Raw genomic sequence first — 18,025 nt, 5'->3', positions numbered from 1 at the left:
TATAAAAACCTCATTAAACAAAGGTCCAACTATCAAGTAAGGCTATATCCATTTCATCTTTTCAAATGCCATCATGAAAGTGCAGAGAAGCTATAAATTTCAGTGACAGATCACATTCCAAAGATGCGTGCATGCACTTAACAAGAAAGGAAGATTTTGCAGCTGTCACATTGTTTATCTTTGCCTTGCAGGTATGTTTAAAGTACTACATTTACTGTTCTTGAAGAGTTTAAACAAATATGTCAGCACTCTCATGGCTTTGATTGAGATAATATTAATAGAATAGCAATTACGAAAGCTGGGGGTGGAGTAGTGGTGGGAAGGGCAAGAGAAACTACAGGAACCTGAGTATTATAGCTCTTAAATGAGATGCCACTTATATTACACGACAGTTTTCTTACACCACCCCCCCCCCCCACCCCTCACCCAAATCCCCAAGAATATTAAGTTCAACTGAGGTGTGTTATGTAGGCTCTGTTAACCCACAGCACTTTGCATGAATGTGTACAGTAAGTCCTCACTTAAAGTTATGGTTCCATTCTGGAAAGTCATGATTTTAAATATTGACTTGAACAGAAATCAGTAACAGTAGTTACATAATATCGGACCTCTCCCATCACAAAAAAATTATACCCTCTAGGTTGAAATATTTTACTTTGCTAAATTCCTACATTGGAAACTGAAATAACTTTTCAAATAAAAAGTTTAAAAATATGAAATGAAAACGTGGCTTTCTACTAATAGTACTCCAGCCCGCTGTGGATATTTCTCCTCGAAGGTACCATTTCCTGATCCTCTAGGTTCTTACCCATCCTCCAGTTGCGGCTCCTTAATTTCACAACTTCTGAGTTGTGGCCACAGTCTTCCCTAGCTAACCCTCACACCAAACATCCCGTTCCCTGACTCACCCTCTCACTGCTTCCCTCTCCTGCATCTGCCTGCTAAATATCCAGATCCAATCCAAAGCTACAGTTCCAATGGTGTGGAATCACAAGTCCCTGTGATGCAGAAGTGTGGGGCTGGGGATGTTACAGTCAATATTTTAAAAAAATGCCTCTGTTTCATTATTCTTTTTCCAAGCCTCCACTGGTAGGAGCATTTGAAAAGAACACGGGTATTAGCAGCCCCAGCTCAGCACTTCTGTAACTCACTTATACTACAGTGGAGCTCCAGATTCTGGATCTTGAGACCTGGATCTGAAACAGGAATGCAGAACCAGGAGAGTGGGAGATTCATGGGAGGAGGAGATTCAGAAAGAAGGTGCACCAGGGAAGGGAGAGGTCACAACTTGGAGATCAGGGAGGAGAAAGGCTACAACCTTTCTCAAGGAGAAAGGTCAAGGAGAGGTTGTAACTTGGGGAACAGGGAGGGGCCACTCCAAAATGGTGCCCATTGGTTACATGGCAAACAAAGTTAAAACAAATCTTGCAACACTCAGGCACACTAATGAGGCAGTTTAAAGGCCTCATTAATTTAACAACATTAAAGTGAAGTAACATTAAATGTGGTGATATTAATCAAAGACTTACTGTATTCTAACAGCAAATTTTTGTCTATTGTTTGATCAAGATATTATGGTATGTGTGATTCAGATCTAAGATGATTCAACAAATTGAATTTATATTGTGCCTTTAATCACAGTATTCTTACAGTATAGAAATATAAAAACGTCCTAGTGTGCTTCACAGAAGTATAAGGAAGAAAATGAATATAAGGCCGAAGGAAATATTTCTGAAGGATGGTCAAAAGTCTGGCAAAAGGATATGTTTTAAGGCAGGTCATGGAGGAACAGGGAGATGGAAAAAGAAAGGAACTCGGAGAGAATTCCACAGCGTAAAGCCTATGTGGTTGATGACACAGATACCAATGGTACGGTAAATACACAAATGGCAAAACTGAAGAGTTTCACTGGAAGTCAAACTCGTAGATTTTTTTTATTCACTCTGGGAACATGGGTGTTGCTGGTTGGCCAGCATTTATTGCACATCCCTACTTCAGAAAGTGCTGCTAGGCCATTTCAGAGGACAGCTGAGAGTTAACTGCATTGTTGTGGCAGTAGGTGATGTAACAAATTTGCCTCAACATTCCTGGGCTATGGAATAGAGTGTGGGGGTTGGTATTGGTAAATCAGACAGTGTCCTTGTTCCTAATGGTTATCGAGTGACTATTGGTGGCAAGTGCATGCAGACTCTTTCACACCATGAACTGCCACAGGTGGAGTGAGAAAAAATGTACAAACTCCTACCTATTTGGATTCTGTGATCACATTTTAGTCACTGTGATTTTGATATTAATAGGGAGGTGGGACAGACCTTGAGAGTTTCATAACAGTGATGAACCCAGCAAGGCAAGCAGGGGTGACAGCAGTACAGAAAATGGGATGGCAGGGAGCACTATACCCATAACTTATACAGATGGATTGTAATGTAGGAAAAGTGAGGCTATTCACTTTGTTTAGAAGAGAAAAGCAAAATATTATTTAAATGGAGAAAAACTACAGAATACTCTGTTATAGATGGATTGCGTGAACCCATACTTGAATCACAAAAAAGATAACATGCAGATGCTGCAAATAATTAAGAAGGGGGATGGGGGGTGGAGTGATCTAACATAAGCAAAATTTTACATCGCTGCATCCATGTGCAGCGAACCCAAAGTCATGTGAAATTGTGTGCATCAGGCATACATCTTAACATCAACATGCCACTGTGCCATATTACAGATTGACAGGTGCTCGTGGAAGTCAGAGGCGCACTCGCCAACAATTAAATAGGCAAACACGTCCATTAAAAGGGCAAGTAGGTTGAATTTTACATGGCCCATGCAATTTAGCTCTTGTTGGTCATCACGTTTTTCACTGAAACTTGATCCAGGTCAGGATAAAAGTCAACCAGAGCAATTTGGACGGGATAAAAGTGGACCAGAGCCATGGCAATGTGAATAAGTAGGAGTTTAGGTGAGAGTTGGTTGTAGGTGTTTTTCTGACAGAAAAAGTTCAGGGCCACTATAACCTTGAGAAAGAAAGCTTGTAAGCCAAAGAGTTCTCCAGAAATCACAGCAAATGTTATTAACTGTCAGAAAAACACCTACAACCAACTCTCACCTAAACTCCTACTTATTCACATTGCCATGGGTCTGGTCCACTTTTATCCCATCCGAATTGCTCTGGTTGACTTTTATCCTGACCTGGATCAAGTTTCAATGAAAAATGGGCCCATCGAGTTTGCACCGACCACAATCCCACCCAGGCCCTACTCCCATATCCCTACATATTTACCCACTAATCCCTCTAACCTACGCATCTCAGGATACTAAGCGGCAATTTTAGCATAGCCAATCAACCTAACCCGCACATCTTTGGACTGTTGGAGGAAACCGGAGCACCAGGAGGAAACCCACACAGACACAAGGAGAATGTGCAAACTCCAAACAGATCTTGACCCAAGCTGGGAATTGAACCCAGGTCCCGCTGTGAAGCAGCAATGCTAACCACTGTGCTACCCTGCTGCCCAACCTGCAGAAGACGACTCAACTGATGGGTCTGATAAGGAGCTGGAGGAGGCCCAGGGTGAGGACGTGGCTTCAGAAGTGATGAGTCTTGTGGGAAGTAGGGTGACCTTGATTCTCTGTTCTTTCATCTAGCCATCTAAGTATGGCTTGAAAGTGAAGCTAAGGGTGATGCCTCCTTACTGAATGTTCCTGATAAGGATATCCTGTGACCCTTATGTCAACTAACTACCACTGAAATAAAGTTTACAACCCTTCCTAGCTGTCTCAAACCACTCTCATGCTCAACATCTATTGAGAAACATAAAGCACAATCAGTCCATGAAACATAACATATTTAAATGATGGTATTGTTAAACATGTTTATACAATTTGAACATGTATCCTCCAAATATATATCACCCGCGACAAACCCTTAGGCGTTTAACGTGCCATAAGCCTCTGTTTGAGTGCTGCATCTCAGTGCACATCCCCTCTCCAATGGTTCCCCCCCCAACCCTGCCAAATCCCATTTGCAGAAGCATCAGAGGCAGCCAGCTGACTGTGTTGTCCATGGGGAATGTCCTCTGGCCAGCAGAGCCTGTGCAGGCACTGCTTGAGAGGGAGCATCAAGCACATGGCTGGGCACCCCTCAGTCATCACGACCTCATCAGATATAGCCATCACTGGCAGAGAGGTGAAAGAGGTTCTGCCATCATCCGCATTGGCCTGAAAGAGATTGCTGATGCGGCATGCAGGCAGGCACCGAGCAGAGAGAGAGACTTTGTACTTCATCTATCTCTCACATTGGCAGTGGACTGTTGAGGTCTCTGCCAGTTTGGGCTGGTAAATTGTGAACACAGCCCCTGGAACCCCAGATTCTGTTCCTGGAGCAGGCTCTCCATGAGAGTCACCACTCCCACATGTGCTCCTGGTCAACTCAATGCTCATGCTCCATACAGACTCCTCCAAGGCAGAGACCACGGACGCAGACGCTCAGGGATTGCTAATGGATCATCCCATGCATCCCGCTGGACATCCAGCATCTGTGACCTAACCGACAACTCCAAAGACTTATCAACTGCCTCGGATTCAGTATGGTCTTGGTTTCCAGCAGTCCTTAGACTGCCAGAGCCCTGAGCCCTCTCTGCCTCTGCAAGTGAGTGCTTAGTGCCTCCACCACTGTGCAATACAGATGGAGCTGAGCCCTTAATGCCCACTGATATGCATGTATCTGCACTGGTGCTTGGTTCTGAGACAGGATGTGACTTGGCTGCTTTTGATTGTACCTCCTCTTCAAGTATCAATGGAGGATCTTCAGGGTCTCTGCTGCATCTTGAGGATGGCACATCTGAGGAAGGAAGGCAGGCATCATGTCACTAGATATCACCATCATTAAACTTTATTTATTTATTAGTGTCACAAGTCAGCTTATGCTAACACTGCAATGAAGTTACTGTGAAAATCCCCTAGACACCACACTCTGGCACCTGTTTGGGTACAATAAGGGAGAATTTAGCGTGGCCAATGCACCTAACCAGCACGTCTTTCAAACTGTGGGGGGAAACTGGAGCACCTGGAGGAAACCCACACAGACATGGAGAGGATAGGCAGACTCCACACAGACAGTAATCCAAGTTGGGAATCAAACCCAGATCCCTGGGGCTGTGACGCAGCAGTGCTAACCACTGCGCCACCCTCTGCATGTAAGACTGTTTGTTGACGCCATGGACAACTGCTTCACTGAGGCATTTTGATTGGACAATCTGTGAGGACTTTTGGTTTGACTATCTCAGAGGAGGTGATATGACCCTACATTTCTTTTGCACTCCTCCAGTTTCTTACCTGTCCACTGGACTCTTACATTCCTATGAGACCCTTGCCTCTCCATAACCTGTGGACCTTGCTCAACATTCACATTCTAATTCCAGGGCATCCATCTCGAAATTGCTGAATATAAGCAGGTTGGCCACCCCACCACCAGTTCAAGGGCACTGCACAGCATTATGGGTTCTCTTATCCTGTACAGAAAAAAGTGCATTCATTAGTCCATCCTCTATCTGCAACACTATAGCAGTAGCCATTAGCACACCTCACGCTTTTATGCGCCCCAAAATGGGCAGATTTCTCAGTTTTGGCCGGCACAGGTACATCTGCCATTTGGTACTCAGAATCTTCCACCCACAAGCACCACGAAGAACATCCATCTTTCAAGACATCTATAAAGGGTTCCATGCCGACTTGATGCTCATTCCTGGACAGCAAGGTCTTGAATCTTTTGGGGCACTGAATCCATGTATGCCATGTCATGTCATGGCCGCAGGGCTACCAATTCTGTCCATGCCTTGTTTACCTCATGTGGTTGCCTCCTCTTGCCATGCCACTGCAGGCGTATGTCACAACTGGCATTAACTGTCTCTACTCGAGTGCATAGGCACTTGTTCAAGAAGTTTGGGGGGGTGCAGAGTACCCACCAGCATTGTCCTCCCACCTGACATGTCCAGCAGGTTCTGAGGTCATACCACCTTCCAAATGCAAAGTCTTCAGTTATTTCCTGGACTACTTCCTTGGGCTTCTTTTCACATCTTGGTATCCTTCAGGGAGCTTCCAAAGCTCTGTTTAAAGTCCCCACTGGACCTGGCACCTGACACCTCTTGTCCCTTCCAGCAACGTTGAGCCTATATACACTGTGTTTTACGCTGGCCAGCCCTTAATTTTCCAGCTAGCGTGAAATTGTGCCCGAGTTCAAATCGCGCGAGAGAGTGGATAATGCATCTGCTTCCAGTCCCGCCAATCACGCACACAACATCCATAAGATTCTGAGGTGGTTTGACTGGGTAAGTGCTGAGAGGGTGATTCTCCTGATGGGAGAATCTAGGACTTGAGTGTATTGTTTCAGAATAAAGACGTTGCCCATTTAAGATGAAAATGAGGAGGAATTTTAGTCTTAGAGGGCAATAAATCTTTGAAAATCTCTTTTCCACAGATTTGTGGAAGCTGCATCATTGAACCTATTCAAAGCTGAGTCAGACAGACTTTTGAACCGGTCAAAGTTTTTTCTATGCCAACTTTCTGCCTTTACCATGAAGACAGTAGTCCACTCAAGGGCAATGTAAATGGCAGCATAGACCAGTTGGACTGAATAGTTTATATAAATTTTTTGTAATTCATTTTATGATGGAGCATGATTCTAAGAATTCCGCTCATCTTGCAATGCCTCCTTCTGTTATTTCTGTGTGAACATTGATTATAATTATGGAGGGTTTCAACGTTTTTCTAATTATAAGTTAAGGGAATCACAGCTAGTATGTTCTCATCCAAAATCTGAATTGTGAAAACCAACTGTAGAACTCTAGCTGCCCCTCTGACTGAGGCCAGTTAATGTGACATGTATCGGAATGAATTTGGAACCTTCCTTGTCTGCACGGATTAGACATTCGCCAGACAAAATTGCTGATTTATCACAGAATTCTTGCTTTATGTTTAAAAAATAAAGTTTATTCATTAGTCACAAGTAAAGCTTACGTTAACACTGCAATGAAGTTACTGTGAAATCCCCCTAGTCGCTACATTCCTGCGTCCATTTGGGTCAATGCACCTAACCAGTAGGTCTTTCAGAATGTGGGAGGAAACTGGAGCACCTGGAGGAAACCCACGTAGACAAGAGGAGAACGTGCAAGCTCCACACAGACTGTGACCCAAGCCAGGAAGTGAACCTAGGTCCCTGATCTGTGAGACAGCAATGCTAACCACCGCACCACCATTTCCTGAAAGACCAAGCTCTTTTAGTAAAGAAATTGTAGTTTTTCCAAAACATCTTCATCTCATTTTGCCCATCTTCCACACATAAGCCACATCAGATTTTTTTCTAAAAGTTAGACTCAATTTTCTGGCGCTGCACATTCATGCGTAAATCACACTAAGGTCGGTGAATCATAGGGGAGGGACCATTTTGCGTTTAGCACCCGGAGAACTAGTTTTGGGACTGTCCCAACCCCTGTACCCCAACATAATCTGGTTAACACCCAGCAAGGGTGTAATACTTAGTGGTATTATCGCTAGACTATTAATCCAGAAACTCAGCTAATGTTCTAGGGACCTGGGCTCAAATTCTGCGATGGCAAGTGGTGGAAGTTGAATTCAATAAAAAAATCCAGAATTAAGAACCTACTGGTGACCATAAAACTACTGTCCATTGTCAGAAAAACCCATCTGGTTCATCAATGTCCTTTAGGGAAGGTCATCTGTTGTCTTTAGCTGGTCTGGCCACATGTGACTCCAGAGCTACAACAATGTGGTTGACTTGAAACTGCCTTCTGGGCAATAAATGTTGGGCAGCCAGCGACGCCCAGGTCCCACAAATGAATTTAAAAAATGAAATATTTAAATATGCAGGGTCACTTTGGAATTAGGTTTTACTGGTCCTGCAAATTGCTGACTCTCGGATGCGCGAACCCAGTGTAAATCACCGTTGGTCTCCACAAAGGGAGACCAGTCTTGATGCCACGTCAGGGGCTCACCACTGGGTGGTCAGAATGGTGGATAGGTTGTGGCCTGGCGCTGTATTCTGACGCTGCCAACCTGAAGGGGGGAGCATTTGACTCACTTGTGGGAGTGGCAGGGGGGATTGTTAGTATCGGTGAGTGGGAGGGACTGATGCCAGTGAGTAGGGGTGGTTTATAGGGTTGTCTGGAGATTGTGGAGCCCTTTAAGAACGGCGCAAAGATCTCTGAGCAGCTAGCCTTACTGGAGTCTTTAGATCCCCACCTGAAAAAAATCCTAAGTGTGGGTGAATGCAGTGGGAATCTCTAAAAATATTTCTAAGTGCAGTTGAATTGCAAACTGAAAATCACTCAGCAGGAATCTCACCAGTTTTCCCGCTGGGGACAACACTTAGAAGCTGTTTTAGAAGGATTCTTTCCATTGGCTGGAATTCTCTGGCTGTTCATGCTGGTGGGATGTTCTGATCCCACCGAAAGCGCACTCCTGCCACAGGTTTCCCAGCCCTGCAGGGTGCATTCAAGTGGAGGTTCCATTGACACCGTTGTCTCCCGAGAAAGGCAATGCAGGGATGCCACAGAACCCTCCCCATTGATTCCTGCCTCATTTTCTCTGCATTCCTCCTAAAAAAAATCACACTAGATAGCACAGCTGATCGCAAGTACTTAGAATGGAACCAGAGAATGTGGCATGTTGACTGTGTGACTTCTGCACCAATATATGGCATTATTTTACATTAAATGTCTTAATACTTCAGGCAAATTTGTAACTAGTTAAAATAAAATGAAAAATTTCTACAGTGAGCTGGTTCTGCAAAATATAATTACATTCCAAGTGTTAGCACAATGTTAGAACTACAAATTCTAAATGCAATTAGCTTGTTAATGCCAGATTTTAAAGTATCACATTTGATCTTGTTGGCTTCAGTTCCAAGATTAGTTCCAAGTCAGTGCAAAAAAATGTTCTTTGAACTGGCCAATATTAATTTAATTGGATAGTAAAACAGTTTGTGTTTCTACCAGCACATTCTGCGCAAGTTTACTCCCCACCAAACAATTTATTATTCAGGCTGATGACCACATGAACATTAATTTTAGTTTGACCAAAGGGTGAGCACAAATGGGCTGGGGATCCACTAGGCTTATCCTAAGTGACTATTTGGAAAGCCACTGTTGTCTCTGAACCTATGAAAGATAGTACTAGACTTCGTGGATCATCAGTTTTTGAAATGGAAATTAGACCAGACATGCATCAGCCACCTCTGTTGAGATTGGACATGTATAACAGAAAAAGTCAGGTAAGCAACTTGTACATAATCAACTTCTTAGCTTGTTCCCTTCATCTTGTGCTTTTAACTAAAAGTACAAGAGTTGGATGACAATTGAAAAAGCGTTGATTTAAAGGGATAAGAAAAAGCAATGTATCAGATTGGAAATTATAATTAATTTATTCAAGATAAAGCAACACTGAGTAATTTGCAGCCAATTTAACATGATAAAGAATGACAAACTCTAGACATATAATTAATCTTACAGATAATGCTTTTTTTGGATAGTTTCCACCGTTGCATCCTTCAGAATCAATCATGTATGTATTATTTTGTTCATCCCATTATTTGACCATAACATGGAAACTGAAAAAAGTAGAAGCTAAAGTCCAATGATCTTATAATAATATTGGTTGCAGTGGAGTTGAAAACTTCTGAAAATTTAACAATAATGAACAATTGGATCTTGGAATTACAAGTTCACGCTTGAAATTATGATATGGCGTTCTACTCTTTGGCTCTAACTCTATGTCACTACTTAGAAGTGTGAATAGTTATTAGTTTGTAGCTAGAATAAATAAACATACTTAGGAGTTTTCCAACCAACAGAGATTTTGTCTTACTTTCCAGACGTAATTGGGAAAGGATGAGATTCTCATTATTTTTAAATTGAGTGGCTGTGGGTATGAAGAATTAAGTATTTATTATAAATTTTAAAATCCTTTTTGATGTAAACTTGAGCAGTTTGGGCTAATTTTAAACAGAACAGGCCTGACTGTAGGCTTTGAATGTAGCTATATTAGGATTATACAAGGGATGTGAAGGCATAGCTATAATCAGAGATTTTAAAAACTACGGTGCATTCTCCAGGGCAGATAAGGTTAACAGGAGATCCATGAGGTGAGTTTCAAATTTTGAACGGGTTTGAGAGAGTAAACAATGAAAGATTTACAATAGTTGTTAATCAGTATTCATTTATATAGTTCCTTTAACTTACAGTAACTTCCTAGGCACTTCATAAATAGGTACAGAAAATATAGGGTATTCTCAATACTCATCTTCTCCATCAAATTATTGAAAGATTGAGAAAGGATGTTCTTGAAAGTAGAGCAATAACAATTGAAGGCACCATCTACAATAGGGCAAATGATAACATGAATGCAGCAATTGACAGACCAAATGTGCAAGAATAGGGGAGGGAATATGACATTATTTGTTATCCTGCTACTGCAAATTGTGGACCAAATAGTTTGGGTAGAGAGTGACAAGCAAGCACTATTTATTGCGAGATAGGATATGTGCAGTGGAGTTGTGGGCAAGTTAGAATTTTCAGAAATTGAAAAATGAAGCCCCATCAAGGACGGCATTAAATAGTCATATTATAGCTGACAAAGCTGTATATAAGAATTTCAGTAGGAAAGAAGTTGAGGAAGGGGTAGACACATGTGGTGTTGTAATGGTGGAGATCAGCAATACATAGGAAGATTAGTTGTGGGTTTTACCAAACTCCAAGACTGCAAATGGCCTGGTTCAGCCTGAGAATCAGCCTGGGAAGACAGAAACTTCAAGACAAGAGAATGGAGCTCGGATAATATCATCATCCTGATCTTTAGTTGTGACAACCAGTTTAACAGCTTCATTATGGGGTCAAAAGTAGGAGAATGAGATATCTCGAGCACACATAAAAGCTGACCCTGTAGACAAGGATGAGACAAGGATTAATGATAAATTCTTAAGAGTCCTAAAATTGACAATACATGAGAAGGAAAAGGAGCCATTGCTGTAGATGCAATGCAAAGCTAGAGTAATTTCCATCATTTGGGTCCAAACATTTCACAGCATCTCAGTTGGAGCTATTTTTAGATATACCTCAGTAAAATGTATTACCATTTAGAAAACCCATTATAATTGGATTTTTGATACTGTGAACGAACAGTTTGTTACGGCAGTCATATGTAATCCAGAGCATTGCATTTTGCTGGTCATATGGAGATGCAGGTCACCAATAGTGATTCCCCCTCAAATTTTATTTACTTTCCTTTGGTTGATCATTCATACTGTGCGATAGTATGTCTGGGATCAGGAATTAAATGGTGGGAAATTAAGCCTGAACCCAATTTAAAAACATCTTCATGGGGTTACCTGCAGCAACAGTCTAATAATTTTGCTATGATGGTCTGGCTAAGGAGACTACATTGTCCAGTTGGCTATATTCAGTTGTTGTGCACATTGTAACTCAAAACAAGATTAATTGATGTCATCTGATATATGGTGCACACAGCAATAAGAATTTTAGTGAGATCCAGTTTAAATTGAACTTCAAATTTTATTTCCAATAGTTACAACTGAAGCTTGAAAATTAATTTGTAATTTATTTCACAATATTTATTTCAAATGGAACATTGTAATATCGGTGACAGTTTGCGTTTTTCACATTCAATAGTTTTCAAATTCACATCACTTGCAGATAATAAGATGACACTTTTTAAAAAAAGTCACAAGAGGAAAAAAAACATTGAAGAGCAGTGTACATCCTACTGTCAGAAGGTTTTATACATTTTTGCAGATAAATATCCAGTGACCACCTACTCTGCAAATCTGTAAAGAAGTTCAAGCATCAGGCTACAACATCTGGCAAGTTCTTGTGGATTATAAATTTCTTTTGGAAGTGAAAACCATATCCTGCATCAGGTCTCAGTGGGGTTTAATGCTGTCAGAGTATACTGGGTTTGTTTTGATCTGCATGCAGTAACACATATAGCATTCAGTTCTCACTAATAACATCCCAGTGTCTGGTGTGCACAAATCCAAAGACTTCTAATTAAAGGTTAGCTTTAACCAAATACAGATCCACAGTAAAACACATGCAAGTTATTAACTCTGTTAAGGAACTGCAGGTTCTGAGTGTGAAGGGTACTACAGAATACAGAAGCTTTGTAGTATTCATCAGCCTGAAGATCAACAGCACATTTTAAAGTTCCTGAACTTCTGTGTCAGCACATGCTTTGTATGTACAGTGAATGTAAACAAAATGTGCAAACTTGTAATGAATTGCAAGGTTATTTACTTGTTCCATTTTAGAATATTTTATCCATTTGTCAATTACTTTTAATGAATGAAGAACAGGAATGCTCCTAATGAACGTATTCCAATTTTATTTCCCCTCCCCTCCAAAAAAATCCCATTCATAACTGCTACTAATGAGTCCAAGAGAAAAAAAATGAAGCAACAATGTAATTGCTTGCAGAACAACTACATATTTGAAATAGTAAACATCTGAATCCACGTGACAAAGCACAAGTTCATGATGAAAACCAGTTCATCGAGTTCCGGATCTTTACTGCACAGAGGCAGTGAAAGTTCCATTGTTTGGTCCTGCTGTTAGTTTCACTGAGACCCTCCCACACATTTCCAATAACAAACGCCATAAAACAGCTGGTGGAGGTGTAGAGAGAATGAGTGGGTATGAAAATTCTGCTGGTACCAAGTAAAGCTACGATAGTCTGCAAGTGTCTGATCTTGTGAGAGAGAGAATTTGTGTGGGGTAATTTCAGGGTGTGAGCTGGATAGAAATTTGGTGACAGACATTAAGTTTATTGAAGAGAAACTCAAGAGTTGACTTATGGATTAGTCAGTAATTTGCCATATTTTGATCTCCGGATATTACTATGACTAAGTTTATAGTAACCAACTTGGCAACATTTATAATCCCCCCTTAGTGTTCAAGTCATCTGAACAAAATGTTCAAGAGGATATAGATCATGAAACTGATTAAATCATATCCATAGTTATTGTCCCTTCTGCAGTCAATTTGTTGGTTTGAAGAATCAGGCCTTTAAAAAAACATACTGATTGCAACCTTCCAGTAAAAAAACCTGATAAGCATTCAGTGAACTTGCTTGTACACTAATTTATTTTTCCCATGTTAACTTATTTCTCCTGCTCCTTTCCTCTGTTCATTGAGCTACAGAATCATGCTGAGGTGCAGCTTTATAGGCACAAGGCCTCTGGTGTCATACCCAAGCAGAAATTCTTCATTTCCGAACCCCATAAGGTTATTCAGCTATGTTAAGCACCCCAATTGAATTCAACCTTGTCCTTGGGTAACAGGTTTCAGAAAATTTCATCAGATAGTGAACGGAAACCCTAGTTGATCTGCTCCTCTCCTATACCAAAAGGCTTGATGCCAAAATATGGGGCACTCTCACTATTATTCTGGTTGGAGTAAGTTTAATCAATAAAACGTTGCAATGCATTGAATTTCAGATTTTCCCAGTTTACCACAGTACATTTATTCTTGTAACATGGATATTAATGTGCTGGTTGACATAAATCACTCCACTGAATAAACATGTTAACACTGATCCAGGAAATACAGAGTATAGGCCTCCAAAGTAGTATAACAATTCCCAAAACTTACCTTCAATCATCTTATTCAACTGCACCAAATCCACAGAAATAGTAGTATGTTTTAAAAAATGCTTTGGAAGCATAGTCTAAGATTAAAGGGTTGGCTATTTAAGAACGAGATGAGGAGAAAACTTCTTTACTCAAGAAGGTTATGAATCTTTGGAATTCTGTATACCATAGAGCTGTAAATGCTGGGTTGCTGAGTATTTTTCAAGGCTGAGATCAATAGTTTTTGGGACTCTAAGGGAATCAGGAGCGGTATGGGGATTGGGCGAGAAAGTTGAGGTCATGAATATAGTCATGACCTTATTGGATGGCAGAGCAGGCTCAAGGGATTCACTGCTGTTCTCACATGTTAGGTTTCATATTGAAATCAGTGAACTAAAATAAACTAAAAGACATATAGTAGTTCAATGTGCATTCTAAACTTGGTTGCGCCAGAGAAGTCAGATAACAGGGACTGTTGTGCCACATCAAAAGTAAATCTTTCTCTTTATGATGTTGTATTTTTCCAACATTTTCTCCTTTAAATCTGTAAAAAAAAAATCCCTGACATGGGGGGGGGGGGGGGGGGGGGGCATGCACAACAACTTGCACTACACAACACATTGTATGTAGTGAAACATAACATTATTTACAAAGGAAGCTGGAGAAAGTGTTAAATGGGTGAACAAGACTGTAAGTTTTGAATGCTTTTTGGAAGTGCAATAAATACAGTCAGTGTAGATTCGGAAGTGATTTTCAGAATGCTGGGGTTTGATCTTTGAAAGCTTGCCCTTGATGGTAGAGCGGTGGAGAAAAAGGATACACAATAAGCCAGAGTTTGAGTAATGGAGAGCATTCACAAATACAGCAAAGCAGAAAGTTCTAGTAGTAGGATGGAGCAAGGCTATTGGCACGATGAATGTATTAGGGCGAGAAATTTGGTGTCAGGTAAGCTTCGATCATATAGTTGTTCCATCACTAAGATCATTTGTTTCCACTTGCTTAATGTTACCTGATCTTTCCCTGCCTCAGCTCATCTGCTACTGAAACTCTCATTGATGCCTTTTAGACTTGAACACTCTAACTCACTCCTGACTGGCCTATCACGTTCTACCCCCCATAAATTTGATATTTTCCAAACTTCTGTTGCTCATGTCCTAACTTGCACTAACTCACATTCACTCATTACCTCTGTTCTCACTGACCTAATCTGGTTCCGTTAATCAACCCTTCACTTTAAAATTTTCATCCTCGTTTTCAAACCCCTCTGTATCTCTGTAATTTCCACGATGTGGATGTGCCGGCATTGGACTGGCGTAAACACAGTAAAAAGTCTGACAACACCAGGTTTTAGTCCAACCGATTTATTTGATAGTAAACTCAAGTTTTCGAGGGGACTCCCTCTTCGTCAGGTGAATGGAGAGTTCTGGCCTTGGACAGAGCATATAAAGCACAGACAGTTTAGAGATTACTGATTAGAATGCGAATCTTTACTCCTAACCTGCTGTTCAAGTCCTAAAGTGGCTGACAATGTGTGTGGAAGGAGCACTGATCACAGGTTAAAGAGATGTGTATTGTCTCCAGCCAGCACAGTGAGTGAGGTTTTGCAAACCCAGGCAAGTCACAGGGGTTAACCCAAGATCCCTGTTGAGACCGTCCTCATGTGTGTGGAACTTGGCTATCAGTCTCTGCTCAGCGACTCTGCGCTGTCGTGTGTTGTGAAGGCCGCCTTGGAGAACGCTTACCCGAAGGTCAGAGGCTGAATGCCCGTGACCACTGAAGTGTTCGCCAACAGGAAGGGAACAGTCTTGCCTGGTGATTGTCGAGCGATGTTCATTCATCCGTTGTCGTAGCGTCTGCATGGTCTCCCCAATGTACCATGCTTCGGGACATCCTTTCTTGCAACGTATCAGGTAGACAACGTTGGCCGAGTTACAACATCTTCTCCGGAGTCTTCAACATATCATTGATGAAGACGAACATCTCGCCAGGGCCATCCCCACACCCCCACTTCTTGCCTTCAGACAACCACACAACCTCAAACAGACCATTGTTCGCAGCAAACTACCCAGTCTTCAGGAGAACAGTGACCACAACACCACACAACCTTGCCACAGCAACCTCTGCAAGACATGCCAGATCATCGACACGGATACCATCATCACACGTGAGAATACCATCTACCAGGTACACGGTAAATACTCTTGCAACTCGGCCAACGTTGTCTACCTGATACGTTGCAAGAAAGGACGTCCCGAAGCATGGTACATTGGGGAGACCATGCAGACGCTACGACAACGGATGAACGAACATCGCTCGACAATCACCAGGCAAGACTATTCCCTTCCTGTTGGCGAACACTTCAGTGGTCACGGGCATTCAGCCTCTGACCTTCGGGTAAGCGTTCTCCAAGGCGGCCTTCACGACACACGACAGCGCAGAGTTGCTGAGCAGAGACTGATAGCCAAGTTCCACATGAGGACGGTCTCAACAGGGATCTTGGGTTCATGTTGCACTATCTGTAACCCCTGTGACTTGCCTGGGTTTGCAAAACCTCACTCACTGTGCTGTCTGGAGACAATACACATCTCTTTAACCTGTGATCAGTGCTCCTTCCACACACATTGTCAGCCACTTTAGGACTTGAACAGCAGGTTAGGTGTAAAGTTTCGCATTCTAATCAGTAATCTCTAAACTGTCTGTGCTTTATATGCTCTGTCCGAGGCCAGAACTCTCCATTCACCTGACGAAGAGGGAGTCCCCTCGAAAGCTTGTGAGTTTACTATCAAATAAATCGGTTGGACTAAAACCTGGTGTTGTCAGGCTTTTCTCTGTAATTTCCTCCAGCCCTACAACTTTCAAGATACGTATGGTTCTACCACTGGCGTCCATGACTTCAGTTGCCTGGGTCCACAGGGCGCTGGTGAGGCTGCAGCTGGAGTAGTGTGTGCAGTTTTGGTCGCCGCACTTACGCAAGGATATTTTGGCCTTGGAGGGAGTGCAGAGGAGGTTTACTAGGCTGATTCCGGAGTTGAGGGGGTTGAACTGTGAGGAGAGGCTGAATAAACTAGGCTTGTACTCGTTAGAGTTTAGAAGAATGAGGGGAGATCTCATTGAGACGTATAAGATGTTGAATGGGATGGATAGGATAGAGGTGGAGAGGCTCTTCCCGCTCAGAAATGACAGTAGGACTAGAGGGCACAGCCTCAGGATAAAGGGGGGGCGGTTTAGAACGGAGTTGAGGAGGAACTTCTTCACTCAAAGGGTGGTGAATCTCTGGAATTCTCTGCCCGTTGAAGTGGTGGAGGCTGCCTTGCTCATTATTTTTAAGACGCAGGTTGATAGGTTTTTGGACGGCAAGGGGATTAAGGGTTATGAGGAGAGGGCGGGAATGTGGAACTGAGCCACGACAGATCAGCCATCATCTTATTGAACGGCAGGGCAGGCTCGAGGGGCTAGATGGCCTACTCCTGCTCCTATTTCTTATGTTCTTATGTCCCAAGCTCTGGAATTCCCTCCAAAGTCTCACCACCTCTTTTTCCATCTTTAGCACAATGCTTAAAATTTTGCTCTTTGACCATACTTTGGTAATCTGCTTTAATATCTGATGTAAAACAGAATAAAATTCTGTTTTATAATGCTCTTTTGAACCACCTTGAGATGTTTCATTATATTGATAGCACTATATAAATAAAAGCTGGTGATCAAGTCAATATGCTGAGGGATAGGGAGCTGGAGGTGGTCAGAGAATATAAGGTAATAGGCAGGTGGAGCGTAACACAGGATAGGATGAAAGTAAAAGAGTTTTATGTGAATTGGACGTAATAAGAAAGCATGACACAAATTCAGCCTGGAGGTGGCATAAGCATCTGAATGCTTCTGATCTGGGAATGTTTGGTTCTAATACTACATGACAAGTCTCTCGCAGGTACAGTAGCAATCCTTAAATGGTTCCCTTACATAGTGATTATTGATACATGCACCTACATATTACATTTCCAAGGGTTGTAAAACTCAGGGAACAACACAATCAAACCCAACGTCATCATCATCTAATACCATCTGGACATCCTTTATAGCATGGGATAGCAACCAGGAGTAGTAACTGTGGCTGATTTTTTACCCTTCCCCATGCATGGGTAATTGTGTATTTCACTGCTGCCTCTGCTAGTGCCAGATAGTTCAGCACAGTCCAGAGACAGAACTTGGGATTTTGATCTAGGTGACTCACTACCACATAACCATTTAGTCCTCAAACAAAACCCGCAATCAGATTTTGTTTTATATAAGAGAAATTATTTCTAATGACGTACTCTAAGAAATCAAAAACTTTCAAAATTGGTAACTATAATTATTTTGAATGTGCGAGTTCACATT

General features: G+C 42.0%; 1 protein-coding gene across 4 annotated transcripts in view; it reads right to left on the bottom strand.

Annotated features, from left to right (window-relative positions):
* Nucleotides 1–18,025, bottom strand: part of LOC145344193 (small integral membrane protein 29-like) — a 77,045-nt gene that overhangs the window by 24,246 nt on the left and 34,774 nt on the right. The gene's annotated exons all lie outside the window — the stretch shown is intronic.

The sequence above is a fragment of the Carcharhinus amblyrhynchos genome, chromosome 6 (assembly GCF_965287045.1).
Source record: "Carcharhinus amblyrhynchos chromosome 6, sCarAmb.v2.hapA, whole genome shotgun sequence".
Taxonomy (NCBI): domain Eukaryota; kingdom Metazoa; phylum Chordata; class Chondrichthyes; order Carcharhiniformes; family Carcharhinidae; genus Carcharhinus; species Carcharhinus amblyrhynchos.
Note: the sequence above shows the minus strand (reverse complement) of the source record. Positions and strands in the feature narration are given on the sequence as shown.